The sequence below is a fragment of the Rattus norvegicus genome, chromosome 16, assembly GCF_021556685.1.
Source record: "Rattus norvegicus strain SHRSP/BbbUtx chromosome 16, alternate assembly SHRSP_T2T, whole genome shotgun sequence".
In the NCBI taxonomy this organism is placed as follows: Eukaryota; Metazoa; Chordata; class Mammalia; order Rodentia; family Muridae; genus Rattus; species Rattus norvegicus.
Genome location: NC_141549.1, coordinates 51,450,029 through 51,469,208, shown reverse-complemented (window position 1 = coordinate 51,469,208; position 19,180 = coordinate 51,450,029). Strand labels below are relative to the sequence as shown.

The 19,180-nt window shown below is 43.3% G+C and overlaps 2 protein-coding genes across 7 annotated transcripts in view; both read right to left on the bottom strand.

Annotated features, from left to right (window-relative positions):
• Positions 1–4,054, bottom strand: part of Tenm3 (teneurin transmembrane protein 3) — a 612,494-nt gene extending 608,440 nt beyond the window's left edge. For all 7 annotated transcript variants that reach the window (XM_087588318.1, XM_087588319.1, XM_087588321.1 and 4 more), the window contains exon 1: positions 3,829–4,054. The gene's annotated coding sequence lies outside the window, so the exon portion shown is untranslated. The remainder of the gene's footprint in view (positions 1–3,828) is intronic.
• The window catches only part of Erich1 (glutamate-rich 1), a gene marked incomplete at its 5' end in the record, with an annotated part of 52,793,804 nt that overhangs the window by 32,195,155 nt on the left and 20,579,469 nt on the right, over positions 1–19,180 (bottom strand).

The window sequence follows — 19,180 nt, the reverse complement described above, 5'->3', positions numbered from 1 at the left end:
TACAACAAAAGTGAGACTTCTGCTGAAAATGAATTGATTGTTTCCTCGAGCTTTACGGGGTGTTTCTTCAAAAAAAAAAAAAAAAAAAGCTCAAATTAGGTCCCCAAACCAAAGAGACTGTCATTCTGAGAAGTGCTATGTTGAAACTTTCACGAACCACCACACTTGTTTGGAAACAAATGACTTTTCAGGACAGAGAAGTCTCGCTATCAATCACCAGCAGGTTAATTCTACATAATAAGGCAGGTTTGGATGCAAACTGATCCATGGTGGGATACTGTATCTAAAATTGATTACAACAGCACTCAAAATGAATGCAGCCCTCCAAACCGCTTCTTTGTTCTGAAACATTAATCTCAATTAGAAGGAGTGCTTCATAATGGTAATGCCTGGTATAAAAAAAAAGTATAAAATAAATCAGGTTTTATAAGACACAACAATTAATCAGTTTTCAGTCTAAGTCATTTGTTCTACCTTTTTTTTTTCCGAGCCACAAAATTTCCATTAGGACTCTTAAAACAGCTGGTATCCCCAAAATTAGGTTTTAAATGTGCTCTAAAAAGGAGCTTACAAGAAATCATTCTTCAAACTTGGTTGCTGTAAACTTTGAAGCAGCGCTGTTATCAGTGTACCACCACCTCTTCAGGGCAAGGCTTCCTTCTGCAAATGTGAGTTAAATTCTTCTCTGGACTGTCACCTCCCACTTTATAAAGCGAAGAGGAACACGGACTTGAAGTGAAAACCCAAAGGGGCTCTAACCAATTGCAGATTACAATGAAAGTAAAGTTGCAACTCATAATATTCTCTACCTATGTAAGAAAAAGCATTCCTCGGAATTGAGACGCACGTCTGACTATGAAAGGCGACCCTGAGTGGAGGAGCTATGTGGAAGACGTCCCGTTCAATAGTTCTCCCCACACAAGCTTCAACAAAGGGGCGAGGCAATTCAGGCTGCTCCTGAATACCCAGCTTCACACAGAAACAGCACCTCCCTGCCATCCTGCAGCCACCCAGGAATCCAAATGCAAAGGGCTGAAATAAAGTTGAGTGAAGAGGCAGAATACATAGATTAAAATAACCAGTCTTTAGACCCTAAGTAAGTTGGATGGGTGGACCCTTTACATAGGGAATGATCACAGTCTGGACTTATTTCTAGACTCTTCGTTGCAGGTAAGATAAACCAGTATTCCCAAATGCACTTTCTTAGCACTTGTAAAAATGATCATTGTCGTACATACAGCCCATCACTGGTTTAGTGTTTCTGACAGAAACCTCTACTCACAGTGATAACACCTCACCCCCCCACCCCCATCTCTCATTTACTTGACTCTTTACAAAGAGAGGCATTACTCTTAGTTCTCAGAAGCAAAGCTAAGAAAGATTAGCTTCAACTAGCTAAAGGGATCATTATTGTCTAGCTCTGTCTCCTTTTCAAACGAATGTAAAACTTTTGCTGTATTTGGAGGCTTTGTTTCTATTCAAAGGTAAGCATCCTTATCTTCCTTTGTCTTCACCCTAATAAAGCAGGTTCCTTTCTCAACCCAAAAGACTCCTACAAGACCTGAGTGAGAAAAGTCTCCACATTATATCATTTCATTTGTTTCTAGAGAACACAGCTGCACAAAAACGTCCCATTTAGAAAAGTAGCCAGCCATATGCACGCTATAACCTTTTTAAAAAAAAATAGTAGCAATGTTCATTAGTCAATATTCTTGACTCCGAATTGCTAATTTTAATGGTATTGACATAGGATTCTCATTATTTTCCAAATACATAAATACTAGCATAGTTCCTGCCCAAATTGGTTCAGTATATATAAGATGCAACATTGTCTTATTGTCTTATTCAAAAGAAGATTCCATATTATTGTATATCATTTTAAAGTTATATATTTCCTGCAATGAAAGTAGTACTTTTTAAAGGCAAGAATATTAACATTCCTCATTTTAAAAGGTAAGAGCGTTAAGGAGACTGCAACAGGAAGAGAGATGCTCATAGTTCTGAAATACACACTAGAATAACTAATGTCATTATAAACCCCCTAGCTTTGAAGAATTTAAGAATAATTTGTGAATGCCATGACATTTTAAAGTGGGATTAGCAAGTCTTATTACCGAACTAACCTCTTACTCTTACATAAAGAATTAAATATTTGCTCTGAATTTAGAATCAAAAAATCGAAACTTCCAAGGCTCCTCACGAACTTCACATATTAAGAAATCCAAGCCAGAAGTTTTGGGTACTAAAAGCATACACTGGAACACACAAGATAAGATTACTGAGCAATGTGTAAAATGAGTTTTAACGTTAAAATTTATTTAAAAATATTGTGATTGTGCAACTATTCCAAATTTTAAAGTCTGTCCCTAATTCTAGAAAGGCTACGAGAATATTTCTTTCAAGCAGGTATGGGGTCTTCTAAAGACAGGAAATCAAATCAACTGTTAGGCTGTAATACTTCTTTAGGGGATCCTTTTTTAAGGTTTCCAAATGTGCTAGCTTTTCTTTCTTTCTTTCTTTCTTTCTTTCTTTCTTTCTTTCTTTCTTTCTTTCTTTCTTTCTTCCTTTCCTCTCTCTCTCTCTCTCTCTCTCTCTCTCTCTCTCTCTCTCTCTCTCTCTCTCTCTCTCTCTCTCATTTCTTTTCATCTGACAACGGAAGAGCAAGGCAATGCCTTCCCATATTGCTATTTCTAGTAAAAAGACCAACCAGTGGATTCTGCCAGAGTCTACAAATGTTTGATAAATACATTGCCAGAAGATAAGAAGCAAGGGTATTGTTCCGGGAGAACCCCAGTCTCTGCTAGCCCAGCTGCCTGGGGCCCTGGAAAGTACCAGGCTAGCTCTCTTCCAACACATATACTCCAAAGTACTGAGAACTTTTCTTTAGCTTACAATCATAAGGATCTCAGAAAACAATTGCACTCGCTCCATTATTACCCGATGGAATTGCTTAGTATCGTCTCTCCATGATAATAATTAACAAGTTAACCTCCACCACTGACTTCCAGGAGAGGCAGCAGGAATGGAATCTGGACAGCATTTAATAAGGGGGTCAGCAAAGATCAGGCATCATTACCCCAACCTGAAACATCTGAAGCCCCTTTCGTCAGTTGTAAAACATGATAGTGACCTGAAGCGAGTAGCAGGCTCACCCATCTGTAATTTTTTAATGCCTTGGTCAGGGTATGTTTTGTTTGCTTTCAGTCCCATCCAGAGTTTCCAGATCAAGTTTCAGCCGAGATCACCACTCCTCTCAGCATCCTCAGCCCCAGTTCTTTCACTCCTGGCAACTTAACAGTCTGGCAGTGAGGGAAGCTTCCTCTCCACACCCGGGGCAAATGCAGACACCCCAAGGCTTCCAGCTCTCCCGGAAGTCCCACTGGAGCCCTCCAGATACCTTCCCAGAGAACCAGAGGTTGTGTCCCTAACTGGGTAGCACCCCCTAAGAGAGCGAGGTCATCTACACTCCTTGCCCCACAGGCTCCCGGGAACCACCTTCCTCGGGAAACCCAGAGAGTCCAGAGTTCCTGAATCCCTGCCCCGAAGCCAGGTGGGAGGCACCGCCAAAGTTCCCACCAGAGCCTGCTGCCAAGGGTGGCAGACGCGAGGGAGGGGCGGGGACCCGAGGCCGGAACAGGGACTCCAGAGCTCCGAGAGTCTGGGAGCTGGGATGCTCCGCCGACTGTAAGGCTGGCCAACTCGCAGCCGCCCCTCGGAGCGGCGCTTGGGAAAGGGAACCGCGTTTCCCAGCTCGCTCTTCGCCCACCCGCCCGAAGCCCGGGCGCTAGGACCCCAGAAAGGAAGGAGGGCGCACGGCGCCGCACTTACCGCGCTCTGCTCGCCCGCGCCGCCCGCTCGCCCGCTCGCCCGCTCGTTCCCGGGCCACCGCCGCCGCGATCGCCCCAGCGCTCGCCTGGCCAAATTCAAAGGCGCCGGGCGCGGGGGAGGGGGCCCATGGAGGGGAGGGGTGGGAGGGGGAGATGCAAGTGTTACAACTTCCTCCGCTGCCCACCGCCGGGCGGCCCGGGGACCGGGCGAGGGGAGGGAAGCGCGCGGGCGCCAATGAGTTCACTTTCTTTTTCTCCCCCGCGCGCTCCCCCTCGCTCTTCCCGCCCGGCCCCTCCAACCTCCTCCACCGGCCAGAATCCCGGTTTCTTGGTCCGAGAAGTGGGAGGATGGAGGAGGCGAGGGAGGAAGGAGAGAAGGGAAAGGTGAGCAGGCGAGCAGGGCGCTGTGCCAGGGAGCAGCATCCAGGACTGTAATTGTGGGCAAGGGCGGGGGACGTTCTGGGCTAGTGTGCCGGAGACCAGGCGCGTACACGTACGTGTGTGTGTGTGTGTGTGTGTGTGTGTGTGTGTGTGTGTGTGTGTGTGTGTGTGTGTGTAAAAGACAGGAGTGGAGCCTACCATGCGCTTCCCTGGTGCGGATCGCGGGAGAGCCCAATCACAGGGCGAGCTGGACCTGGCTGTGATCATTTATAATCCTTGACTCCTCCGCTCCGCCACTTGTCAAGATGACAGGTACTTTATTTCTTCTTCTTCTTTATTCAAAAAATGAGATTCCGGTTTTCTGCTTTTTTCGCTGTCAAATGGGATTTGCCGGACTGAACCACGTCCATATCGCCGCCCCTCCCTCCATCCCTCCTCCCAGCCACGCCGGGTACGAGGAAAGCACCGAGGCTCCCATGCTGTGACCAATCAGTGTATCTACTACTCTCGCCGTGATTTAGGGGTCATCCATGAATAACACTTCATGCTGATGAATGGCTCTTGCCGGCTTTCGGCCCTGATGAGGGGTCTGCTGGCCGCTGATTGCAAACACTAATGAACTTACAGCACCATTTGAAATTCACACGCACCAACAAAGTGCGGGGTACGTGCGTGGGAGTCTGTCCTTTTCTTCTCTAGTGGCCGGGAGGAAGACCTGGGGGAAGGGGCGGGTAATTGCCTTGGACTTAAGTGGAAACACTTCTTGGTGTAATCAAACCTCTAACCTTCTTAGAAAACTACTTTTCTTGATCTTCCATAGGGTGGGCATTTCGGGTCAGCTGAGTCACCCGAGGAGGTGGGAGTGCGAGACACTGCCTGGGAAGATGGATTCCTAGACAGAAGGGTGTAATTAAGGATTGCCACCCCCGGTAGGCGGCCCGCCCTTGACAGAGCCTCTGAAAATGACCTGCGTCTTTCCTTCCAAAAGTGTCCTCTTGTCGGAGACCGAAAAGCGCAAATGACCTTCGGACTCCAGCAGGGGAGGGCTGCACTGAACACTTAGATATCCACACAGGCCCCAGCTCTGCCCTGTTTAGAACAAGTGTCCTCTCCCAGATACAAGTAGCTGGACCTCCAACCAGGACCCACTGTCAGGGGCACATTCAACAAACCTAAAGCCCCACCACCACCAGCAGCAGCTCCATCCCCCATCAATTTCTCCTTTCTTCCCTCGGATTGCAGCACAACACTGCCCCTGCCACACTTGGTTTGCAGTGGGAGCCGGAAAAACTTTACCGCCCTCCAGGACTCTGCCACTTTGTAAGTTTCTGCCAAAACTCAACTCCCGGAATCTCCAGCCCCAGGCCCCGCCCCCGCCCCCATCCTTACCCCTAGCGGCGGAAAGCCCACCCGGGGAACCCTTTTTCACTTTTGGAAGCTCCTGCGGTTCGAGATTTGGAACACCAAACCTAGGACCTTTACAGAATCGCGCTCTGGCTCCCTGCCTCCCACCACCTCCAGGCATCTTGCTGTCCGCAGGAGGCACTGGGTCCTGCCCCTTGGAGAGGATCATTGCACCAATAAGGGTGAAGCTCCTCGAGGAGTGCCCAGGCGGTCCCTGAGACCAGCCTGGAGCCACCCGGGCGAAGCGGAGAGTTCCCCAGGCCTGCCCAGAGCCACTGCCAGCCAGTCTCCCGCAACTGGCAGAGGAAACAGGCTCCAGCCGAGCCCTTGGGTCCTACCTCCACTGCGAATTTCAGAGCAGAGGACTCTACTTAACCTGTCTTAGCCTGAATCGAAGACTTTTGTATTTTTAACTACGTTAAAAAGGACAAATCCAGCAGTCAGGCAAACATGGAAAAGACTGGACCTTTCTGTTTTTTTTTTCCCCAAAGTTTAGTGTGGAATTGACAAAGAGGGAACTCGAATTAGTGTGCCCATGCCCACGGTTTAAGTTCCCAAAGACGCTGGGCTTTGTCAAGTCTTGACAATAAGTGAATCCGACTTGGTTCCACCAGCACTAATGACCCAAAGGCCCACTGGCACATCTTTCTGGAACAATCTAGAGTTACCCTAGGATGACGGTACAGCCTCCTTCCTGCCCTATGAATCTCACACTTCAAAAAGACTAAGGCGGCAGACCAGGAGGAATTACACCTTCCTCTCTTCATTATCGTAAGAAGTTTGTCAATGATGAATGTATGGCCCCCCAGACATTAAAGAAAATCAAATAAACTCCCCCAAATTAGCATCCTTGACCTGATCATAAGCAAACTCTGAGGGCCTTTTATAAATCACCTTGAAGCTCAGCTCCCACAAAAAAAAATCACGAGTGTAACTTATTACTGTCCAAGAAGCAAAACCCCTCTCTCCCTCTTCTGTGCTGACGTCTATTGAGTACACAATAAAGACCCACTACCCCAACCCCAAAGATGCTCAAACAGAAGAGTTGTGTGCAGGGGGAGATGAGGAGGAGCACTGTTTACTTCAGCTCTTCTTCCCTCAAACCCTCATTATGGCTAACACTGCTAATAATGAAGAAAGGAATTATGGAAGTCATTCAATGTGGAAATGGTAGTAAACTTGGGAGCCTGTCTCCAGCCCACATCACACTAGTGGATGTGCGAACACACACACACACACACACACACACACACACACACACACACACACCTCTATAAGCTCTCTTTGCTTAGTGCCAGGTTTTGCCACTGGACAAAGCACACTGATGTCTGGTCAGCATTTGTCAGCTTCTGCAAGGCTCAGCCTGTAAGTAAGGCAGTCGGGGTAGGTGCATTCAACCTGACTCCCCTCCCCTCCCCTCCCCTCCCCTCTCCTCTCCTCCCTCCTCTCTCAGAAGTCCCATCATTCAAGCCCCTTAAGAAATGTTGTTGGGGAAAAAAACCAAACTGGACCAGGTTTTGTGCTCCAAATGCATCCCTGGAAAGCAGTGAACCTGCTTGATATGTGACCACCCCAACTTTGCCTTGTGGCTGAGCTGCTGTCAGGGGAGAGAAAGATGGTGAATTGCTCACTTTGGCACCAATAAAACCTGGACTAGCAGAAGAAATGCAAGTCTTCGCTGCTTGTTTTGGCCTGCACTGCAGACTGCCCAAGGTGGCTGGAGAGTTTGCAGTCTTAGCAGTGCTGATCTGGTCTATTCATGGGCTAATGACAAGGAACAGGCTGTATTGCGTCTCCTCCCCCTAGCTTCCTATTGTTGCCCTGACCTTAGCAGGCTTCTAGAGGTATCTGGAAACCTCCAGGTTCCGTTTAAGGTTAGGAAGGGCACACCCAGGCCATCAGAACTGGACTAGGGTACTAAAGGGCAGCCTCTTGACCTGTTATGAAGTCAGAGCAGAGGCCTCTGGTACTCCAGTTCCCATCATGTCAACCTCTGCCTGTGTCTTTGGCAGCCTAAGGTGATACTCGTCCTCCAGGGACTCTGTTTTGAAGGCCATGCACTTTCTCTTGTCCTGAGATCCAGCCTGTAGCTCAGGGGCTGGGTGGCAGCTGTCCCCACCTCCCCGACAGGGAACAGATGCCTCCAAAGCACACTTTCCCTTTTGACTTGGGAGTCTTTCAAGGACACAGAAGGGAACACTGAACCATGCAGGTGTGGGGTTCTCTCGGGAGGGTGAAGACATAATGCTAGTTTGAAGTTGTTCTCTGAACTTAGCTCCTTCTGCTTTAGCCACAAAGACTTGACTGTCAAGCTCAGCCTGAGTTTCTGCAGCTCTGCCACGTTTGCCACTTAAGGGATTCCAGACATTCAAGAGCTGGTAGAGATGACATTGACAGCTAGAGTTCAGACGCTAGAGCAACCAGCTCACCTTTGGAAAAGCTCAGGTAAGTCAAGAATCCATAGGCATCCCCAAGGGGTGATGTTTCAACTAGAATAAGGAGCAAGCGGATGGATGGGCCTCCTGGATTTCGTAGAACAAGCGAAAAGCTGGTGGTCCCTGAGATGAGCCTGAGGTCTAGGTACCTGACATCATCTCTGGAAATCATTTTGCAACTAGAGAAGCATGAGGTCTGCAATAATTCACAGCACCAGAACCTAAACCCGATACTCGAGTCTCTCAAGTAGCCATCAAGTGATTATCAGGCCTTTTTTCCCACCACACACAAAAATAAGTTATTTCCTTTGGCAATTGGTCTGGGGGAAACAAAAACAAATATTCCAATTTGATCAAAGTCATAAAACAAAATGACCATTGGTAATAGAAAATATGCTTCCATTACCTTAATTAAAGCAGCACAGGCTTCCCTTGGTGGCCACAGCTTGGAGCCATGGAGCAAGCGGCCAATAGAACAGCACATTCCTTTAAATCGTGTTGCTGAGTGGAGAAAACAGAGCTTCGGGGGCTCGACCTTCCCTGTGAAGTGCAGGTGTGGGGCACACCCCTAGCTGCTCTTACCGTTTTGTTAAAGCATCACAAAGGACCCCAAGGTCTAGGAAGGGTTTTGTCTCCCAAACCATCCTTTAACAGGAAGCACGCGCTTGCTTGTTATCAGGTGAGAGAACTTTAGTGGGCACCTCAGAGAGTGTATGGGTGACAAGTACTGGCTTAGGCTCATCATGCATTAATGACACAAAAGGACACTTTGGTTAAGAAAACTCCGTCCTTTAGCCATGTCAGGGTCAGGTTTATGAATTTAATTGTCAGTATAGATTAAACTATAGGTATCATGTTGGCATAGTTGAATATGAAATGAGCTGGGCATGTTTTTCAGAAAAGCTCAACTCTTTCTCCCCCATCTTCGCACCTCTACAGCTGGAGTAAGCTTAGCCCTGAAATGCCTGATCTTAAAGCACTGGCTAATACTCTTCTCCATAGCAGGGTTTCCACTGTACTTTCTCCGGGTGTGTGTGTGTGTGTGTGTGTGTGTGTGTGTGTGTGTGTGTGTGTGTGATGGTCCTTCCTGCTTGTTGTTGTTTGTTTGTTTTTGTGTGGATTCTTGCAAGCAGGTGTCACAGTACTAGAGAAATGACATTTTCATTTCTCAGCTCCTGAGGCTAGTCTGTAGAACATACTTAGTAAATATGTGAACTAATGGATAGCTACAAGATTAAAATGTCTTTTTTTAAAAATACATTATGTCATCCTGACTTTTCTTTTAAAAATTGGTATGCCATAAAATAAAGTTACCTCTAAAAATGTATGTATTAAGTATACTTCTCTAATTCTCTGACAATGTCTCTTTAAATGGGATAGGACATAGTTATGAAAAGCTAGGGGGTCACCTCTGAACTAGCTTGTCTTTCCTTAGAAACATAATCATAAGCAAATATATATATGTGTGTGTGTGTATATATATATATATATATATATATATATATATATATATATATATGGGAAAGCAAAGAGTAAATTCCATTTTCCTCCCTTGCAGAAAAATGCAGTTTTTACTGAAAATTTGGGGCAGAGGACCCAAGCCTCCTAGCAAGGAGATACTCTTAGGTATTTTATATTTTAAGTGACATTATTATAACACCTTTATTGCCTTTGGGCTTTGAATGGTCAGAAGTATAAAGCTTATGGTGACTACTTTGCATTTCTTCAAGACAAGGATTCAGCTGGCATGGGGGAAACAATCTCTGTTTGTTCCTGTCTGCTCAGGACGACTGTTTCTAATTGATCTGGCACGGAATTCAGCTGGAGATGTGTATGTGGCAACCACAGCACAGCGCCTGTGTGCTCTGTAAAGTGATAACCGCGTGGGCCTCATTGGAAACATTTGAGGATTTTTCAACATTAACCTGGGTTAAATTGAACTATAAATCCAGCTCAAATATATACATCCATTCTGACAGATTCCTCATCACTTGGAGAGACTCAACCCATGCTTCTCTCAGATTAATAAAGATGACGACCGTGTATCACACGTGCAAAGGGTCTCAGCAATAAAGCACCACCCAGTTATATGTTGTATGTTTAAATGCAAATTGCATATATTAAGCAGATATTTTCTACTGCTCTTACTTTCAGCAGAATGGAAATTTTTTTTAAATGATCATCTCTGGGTAAAGAAAAGGAATCTGTAGTAAAATCTATTTCCTCTTCTACTATGTCCAAGTACACTCCGCTAGCGTCAAGAAGATTTAATTAAGCCAGCTCAGCTGAGCTAGAAAGAAAGCAACTGGAAGTTACTGCTTATGGGCACATATTCAGGACATATGCAAAATAACATATTTACCATTCTTCATTTGAGGATTTGAGCCACCAGGAAGGTTAAAAAAAATGCAACATAATTCTGTAGCCTCCTTCCCCAGTTTCTGAATATCAAATTTCGGCGCTGCCACTTTGTTCCAGATAATAGTACTAAGTTCTGGATGTTGATGGCCCTTCCTTTGCGGCTTTAAATTGCCTTGAAAAAAGATACAGTTTCTTTAATTAAAAAAGCTGCACAGAACTAATCCCTCTAGCTGAAAAAAGAAAAGTTTTAAGCAATCTTTTCTGCTCCGAGAGAGAAAGGCAGACAATACCATAACAGATCAGAACCATAAGCTATAGTGTGCAGCCAGGAGCACAGCAGGGAACTGAATACCGCTCCGGCTGTGTCATTTTTTAATCCCCCATCCCAGTTTTCCCCGTCTGACCTCATGCTGAGATGAAGTTATCAGAGAAGACAGCTTTCCTCTCACCAATGAATCCAACCCTGGATCTGTATTATCCACAGCAGATCAAAACACCGCTTTCATCAAATAGCATTATCTGCATAAAAGGCATGCAATTGCCCGATAATTTCACCCAAACTACACTATTCATTTAAAGGACAAGAAGAGAAATTAATTCATTCCTTTTGGGAGGTGGCCGAGAAAAAGTGAGACTGGGCGAGAAGCAGACGCTGGAAAAGCTAACTTATCCTCTTGGCTCATGGGAACTTTTCTGTTTTTAACACAAAATCCCAAGAAGGGGTCCATTTCAAAGTTCCCCCACTCCTGGGCTTTAAGATGAATTAATTGTTGGAGCAATTTGGTGCAGTTTGAGGGACAAAGTGTGAGCTGTGTAGAAAACCCGTCAGTGGGAAATTACAAAGCTTGCTGATGTCATTTGCCATGCTCTGTGGACCCCAATAAAAACATCATATCTAGTAAAACTGAAGGAGCATAAGAATTAGCTGGACAAGTGGGTGAAGTTTAACATAGGGTCATACCGGGATGGCAGCTCCCTTGCTGGAAAATCTTTCTGGAGTTTCTGAGATGCTTAGATTACTACAGCATCGAACACCTTTGAATTGATACTTAAAGGAGCATTAAAAAAAAACTTAAGAGCAAAATATTCTTAATTAATTAAAAAAATTACTAATGCTACCTTCAACTTTTATTTCCTAGTTTAAACTGTACGGTCATTTGTGTCATATAAGCTGTTATTCTGGACTCCCCTTGTCGTGGATCCTAACTCTTCATTGAAGGACATTAGTTGTTTCCTTCAAGGTATCATGATGGTTAGAGCAATCAATCAAAACCAGCGGTGTCAAGGACAAAGAATTATGAAGTAGCGCTAAAACCAGGGGTGTGGGTGACCTGGAATGTGTGTGTCAATGTCCTGAGTATTATTACTCACCACAGTTTTAATGACTTAGCTTGAGATTTACCAATTTGGCTCAGCCTTCCCAGAATTGCCTAGATAAACTCGATGTATCAAGAAATTCAGCCTATTCCTTACCCTCCCATCTCTCAGACAACACCCCCCCACACGCACACATGCACACACGCACACACACAAATGTTTAGGACAAACAGTTGCAACTACTCGCAACAAGAACAACATAAACGTGTATCAGCACATCACACTATTCCCAAGACAGGTACAGGAACACAGATTTCTGTTTTGAAAGGAAGAGTGGTTTTAGGAGCAATTAATCAGAGGAGAATGTTTGCCAGCAGTGGCCTTTTAATTACACATATGTACTCAATAAAACACATAAATGGAATTAATAAATAGGTCATTTTTTCCTCAAACCAGATCCCTGAAGCTACAACTTAATACTGCACTGCTCTGAGGCTAAATGTCTACATGTCTTTATGGTCTGCTAGGTAGTAGGGTTCAAACTCCTGTTTCCAAAATGGAGCTTCATGGCATGCTAATTATCTGAAATTTAATGTGATTAAGCATTAAACGATGGTATTTCCTTGAATCTAATGACGGTCCTATTTTCATGTCAAATTTGATTATGAGAGCCAGGGTTCAGAGCAAACTGTTTCAAATCCCAAATCATTAACAGATCATTTAGGGTTTTGTCTCAGATCAGAGAACTTCTTGTCTGTGAGAGATCAACTGTAGACATATATGCAGAGAGGTGACGTCTGCATTTTACCTATGGATGGTTGTGGGTGGCTGATCTTAGAAGTAACAGTTTGGTCTGAAGATGCCTGGGGGGAGGTGTTCCTGCCCCTGCTACTTTCACCATACATATTCATGAGACACTCCAGTCGCATGCCTGGTCTCCAGTACCCCACGGACCATCAGATCCATCTGAAACGGATGTAAAAGGCAAACAACTTCCTTAAGGCTTTATTAGACAATGCAAATACACTGGCCATTCAATGTCTTCCTCTTTCTCCTTCTTCCCTTTTAGTCCAAAGTTACATTTCTTTGACATGATTGATTTCTCTTAGAAACCAGGCCTGAACCATCTAAACATCCCAATTTCAGTCATAGGATTTTGTAACAAAGAAGGCAAAGGTTAGACCTGCTTGTAAATGAGACGTCATCAGAAACATCCCTTCTCTCTGAGAAAAAGGTTTTTTAAAAACACTTTTAAAAAGTATATTTACTTGTGTGTCGGAAGTGAGCAAAGGACAGCTTCCACAAGTCCATTCTCATCTAAGACCATGTATGACCTGGCCACAACCTCAAGTCATCAAGCTCATTACCTGCCGAGACATCTCGCTGGCCCAGTAAAGACACTGAAACTTTGGTTCACCTCTAATAAACTTGATTTGGTCTGCCATGTAATACTTTCTATAACAAAGAACGATGGAGATGAAAGCCAGTAACACAGTCAAAAGCTTCTGAAGGGAAAACTAACTTCTGTAGCCCTGCGACTTGATACTTAATTTCTCTAATTCAGACACAGCTCAGATTTTGTTTGGTTTAGCGGAAAATGTGAGAACCCAGCCAGGCCTTCCCGGAGCAAAATGTAAGAAAGAAAATTCTAGCCCAGCCACTAAGTCCCTTTTGGTGTGTGTTTAATGCTTTTCTCCTAACCCTAACCTCCACTCAGCATTACACACACACACACACACACACACACACACACACACACACACACACACACACACATAGTATGAAAGAGAAGGCTTCAGCCTCCCCTCTTTTATTCTTGGATAAGATATCTAGAAGAGTAGGAAAATAGACCATGAGAAGATTACAAACTAAGAGTCTATAAAAGAGGGAGGATATGGAGAGGAGAGGAGAGGAGAGGAGAGGAGAGGAGAGGAGAGAGAGAGAGAGAGAGAGAGAGAGAGAGAGAGAGAGAGAGAGAGAGAGAGAGAGAGAAGGAAGGCTGGAAGGAAGACAGTGCCTGTGGGACCCCATGCTTAGCTGAACATTTCTGCTTTGAGTCTCTCCACAGCAGTGAGAGAATGCTGGACCTTGCCTCAAGAATTCACCATGTCACTTGGAAACTGGAATTAAATCAGGTTTGATACAGGTAATATTTATTTTCAAACATTAGCAACCACACTGGATTTATTGAAATTTTTGTTCTGTTTTGTTTTTGACTAAAGTCTCACTTTGTATCCCATGATTACCTGAAGTTAGATATGTAGTCCAGGCTAACACAGACTTACAGCAGCCCTCTGGCTTCGGCCTCCAAGTACCGGGACTTGTAGGCATAAGCAATCATGTCATGCTATTTCCATAACTTCGAAGACGATAATTTTATAGAAATTGGAAAGTTATATTAATAACAAATAAGCTGTAGAAATTTGGAGCTATTTTCAAGTTCTTTTTACTTTTTATTAATAGTATATGTGTATATGTCTGTCTCTCTAGATTGTGTGTTTGTGTATGTGTGTGTATGTATGCATATGTGTGTATGTGTGTGCATGTGCGTGTGTGTATGTATGTGTGTGTATGTGTGTGTATGTATGTGTGTATGTACATGTGTATGTATATGTCTGTGTGTATGTATGTGTGTGTATGTCTGTGTATGTATATGCGTGTGTGTGTATGTTTGTGTGTATGTGTGTGTGCATGCATGTGTGTATGTTTGTGTGTATATGTGTGTGTATGTGTGTGTGCATGTGTGTGTGTATGTGTGTATGTGTGTGCACAGGTATGTATGTGTCTGTATGTGTATGTGTGTGTATGTGTGTGTATGTGTGTCTGTATGTGTATGTGTATGTATATATGTGTGTGTATGTGTGTTTGTATGTGTATGTGAGTGTGTATGTGTGTGTATGTGTATATGTGTGTGTATGTGTGTATGTATATGTGTACATGTGGGTATGTATGTGTATATGTGTGTGCGTGTGTGTATGTGGGTATGTATGTGTATATGTGTGTGCGTGTGTGTATGTGTGTGTGTGTGTATGTGTGTGTGTGTGATATATGTGGGCACTTTTGCATATAGAGATCAGAAGACAACTTTACACAGTCTGTTCTTTCCTCCCACATTTATTTGGCTCCAGGGATTGAAATCAAAATATAAGACTTGCCTCTTTTACTCATTGAATCAACTGATTGAGCCCTACAGCACTTTTTATTTAGATATATTTTTATTTTTATTAAATTATAATATACTTATATCATTCCTCTTTCCTTTCTTTCCCCTCACATGTTCCCTCTCTTCTTGCTTCCCTCTCAAATTCATGTGCTGTGTTTCCCATTAATTAATAAATGCAATCTGCTCACTCTGTGTGACGTTGCTTATATATGTGTGTTTTCAGGGCTGACCACTGGTACTGGATAAACTAGTAGTGTGTTCTTCCCTGGAAGATATTTTCTGGAGTATAAGCTTCAGATGATTTCACCAGAGTCACCTCTTAGGAAACCTTATATACCGTCCTAGGCTCTACCTCAATTATACAGTACCAGAATCTCCAAGGATGGATCCAATATATGAACCATGTTCTAAGTCTTCTAGAACATTCTTAATTCTTATACACCGAGAAGATTAAGGTATATCGTCCCAGGCAGAATTCCATAATAAACTAGTTGATAGTTTAAGTTTTATCATTTTCCAGATAAAAGAAGTCATCTCAAAGAAGCCCACTTTACTTATTCTTACACTTGACAGGAAAAGAGGGTGAGAACTCATACTAGAGCAGCGGTTCTCGGCCTGCAGGCTGCGCCTCCTTTGAGGCTCAGGGAGCAGAGCAGATGTTCTGCATATCAGACGTTTACGTCAGGAAAATTACTGTAGTTAAGTAGCAGTGGAGATAATCTTGTTGGGGGAGACTACAGCATGAGGAACTGTGTCAAAGGCTCGCGGGGTTAGGAAAGTTGAGAACTGTTCTAGAGAGAAATTTAAGCTGAAACTCAGTACTGCTTCAAAATCAGATTTTAAATCATGCTGAAATGTAGCAGAAGGAGTAACTTAGGGACTGGGATAGTCTGTTTTTGTTTTCCTGTGTCAGAGCACTTTCTATTGTGCTGACTAGAGTATATCGCATAATCCTGTGTTAGAGCACATGAAGCTTTGGGGTCACTCTCCAGCATGATAGGTTAAAAAAGAAAAAGAAGAAAAGAAAAACAAGTTTTGATTGTTCTGCTGTCCAGTGTTTTATCTATTATTTAAAGTTATAATAGTTTTAAATGAACTTTTAAATAAATATTAATCTTTTCATATTAAAGAGGTTTTTGTGAAATGGAGTGGGAATTGACCCAACCCATACATTTTTCAAGAAAATTTCAGAATAAGACTGTCAAAAAAATTTTCTTTTAAATGCACATAGATTCTAGGTGTTTTAGAGTCACCGTCTAATGTCAGGTGACACTCAGCAGCACAGTGATTGGATTGTTTTTTAAACATTGGTGTCATTACTACACCTCCCACCACTGATTCCCTTCACCATCACGCCCCTCCATCCCATGTGACTTCAGCCAGAAGCATTGTGCACTTAGGGGTCCATTTCTCCATTCGCCGTGAACTGAAAGGGTTTTACTATGGCTAACGAAGAAAGTGTGCAGACAAACCCTTTTGGCCTGTCACTGGTACCCGGCCACAGCCTACCAAGTCCCCATGTTACTCTTCCCCTTCCTAATCACATTTCTAACATGAGTTTGTGTTCAACAGATAGATGATTGACAGGTGGGTAGCAGATGATCGATAGAACGTACCTTACATCATCTCGAGCAAATCATCCCAAATATCTACCCCTCCATGGTTATTACTGTCCTCCCCATTTTAAAATTGAGAACACGGAAGAGTGGAGAATTTGTGCAGTGTCGGCAGAACCAGGCCAAGTAGCTTCCCTTTCAAAGCTCAAACACATAAACGGTAATGAACGTCTCCAGGAAAAAAAAAAACATAACTTATTCTGATGATAACGTCATTTACGCACAAACAGATTCATCAGCTGAAGTGCGAACTGGAGTTTAATGAGAGAGAAATGCTTCTTCCTTTCACAGTACCTGAGACTGACACCTCGGCCCCACGTGCACTAGGCAAGGACTTCACCACTGAGCTACGTTTTCAGCCCAGAATCACACAAAGAAGCTGCCTTTTTTTGGTTGTTGTGTACTCTGTGTTTGAAGCTATGACTTCAAATAATTGAACGTGACAAAACGTTAGTTCCTGCTGTGCCACAGCACACTTATCCGTTTTTATGTACAGCCCAGATTTAGAATAAAATTGCCCAAATATAACACATTTTTAGATCCCTTTATCTGGTGCTCTAAAATCATTGTCTCTCTCGGTTGAAGTTACACTGGCCCTCAGATTCCACCGGGGAATGATGAGTCGGACTTCAGCCATTGGTCCATGGAGGTAAAACAAACCACTGTTTTGAAGACTGGCTGTGGTTGGGAGGAAAAGAAAGACTTGTCAGTCTGGTAAAGAATTTCCAAGAGGGCTGTCACTGTTCCAAAGGCCTCAGGTTCTAGAATTTGGCCATCTTTTTCAAAGCATCGGGAAAGTTAAACAGGGTGAATTGCAAGCCTACTGCTACTTGGAATCACAGATCATTAAAAACTGTCTATTAGAGGGCACCTTGGGGAGCGAGTGGGGATGGCGATGGTTTCTGTGAGGTAGCAAAGCAATAACAAACTTGTCTAATCACTTCCTGTGAACAACAATAGATCATCGTGGAAGGAAAAATGCACATGTGTATCGGCCCCTGTGCATTCATTCTTGTGACTTTAAATGGTCTTCTCTCACATTTCCTCGTGTCGGGGCACAGTAGCCCTAAACAGACTGCCCGTGGCTCTTCATAAAGAGAGTTTAACATAAGCGAGTGAAATCAGAGTAGAAATTAAACCTGATATTTATTTTTGTTCCTTTGGTGGAAATGACATTAATGGTAAGAATCTTAACATCAAACATAGACATTAAACACACTTTAATTTTGATGGTGTCACCATATTTTGTAAGTGGCAGAATTAGTGTAAAGAAAGGCAGACTCATATTATATTCATAAACAGGAAGAGAAATGATTATGGCTGTGCCTTGCTTTATCCATTTAGGTTTCTCATCTTAACAGATGCATATTAGTGCAGCCCAACGTATTTTGCTGTGACGTGAGGTGACTTATCAACTGTTAAATGATTGATTATACCAGTCCCATTAATTTTACATGTATGGGCATGCCATATGTTCAGGGTTAAGTTGTAGAAAGCAATCCCTTTGTCCGCTCCTCACTTCCTCACCCCCTACCACATGTATATTTTATATTTACATCAACACAGTTCTTATAATAGAGAGTGATAGAAATAATTAAATTCCATTTGGTTTTGCAGATGGCCCGGTCATAGTTATTTGGTACTTCGTGTCACTATCTTGTCTAACAGAGGGAGTACTTAGTCCAATAACGGTTTTATTTCATCTTGGGGTGAAAATTGCCACATTAAAAGAACTAGAAAGTCCCCTCTGTAGACTCTCATCTCAGCTTTTGAAAGCATCCATGGAGATGATGTTATTAAACTTGAAAAGTTTGCGTTTATGAGTAGGATCACCTGGTTTCCTAAGCAGTAGTTGTTCTTGCCTTTCAACTCACCTAGCAAATTCCAAGTCTCTGTTAAGCATTTTAATCATCGACATAGTACAATGGCCGGGCAATATGTTGCTACAAACTTGCAACTTTGTTTTAAAGATTTCCTAGTAACAACTGTTCGGATCTGAAGACAAGGGAAAAGGATGCCCAGCTACAAACTTCCGTTTCTTCCTAGGACATAGAATGCTCAGTCTTCTCAGTCAACACTGGCTTCCTTTGAAAATCTCCAAACTGAGTCTCTGACTAAAGAGAGAGGAGAATTCTGGAAAAGTAACCCAAGTGGAATTTACATGAAGCCAGCTAATTCTCAGGTTAATTCCATGCATGATCCAGCATCTTGGTGACTGTGATAACAAACAAATGGTATGAACATGCTCTAAAAAGAATTGTGATTTGTATGTGCGTAAGTTCAATCCACTTAGTCCTACAAGTGTCTACAAGCTATGGAGCCTCTCTCTTGTCCTCAAGTTTTGTCAGGAGCATCCTGAGTGGGACCTTCTCCACCTCCATCTGGGAAAATGCCTAGGCATGCTGCCTCGGCTCAGTGAAATATTTATTTACAAATGCCATACTTTCTTTAATTTTTGATGCCTTTTGTATCTTCGAATATAAAATTCTGAATTATACATTACTCTTACAGTTATAATTTCTGAGACCATACATTCCCTACATCATGTTTAAGGGGGGAAAAAAAAACCTTGTTTCCTCTTAGATTTAGATAAACTACTACAATATAATGTGAGTCAGTATAGTTTGCTTATGTTCATATTTCTGCAATTTTCTGATTAGAGTAGAATGTTCACAA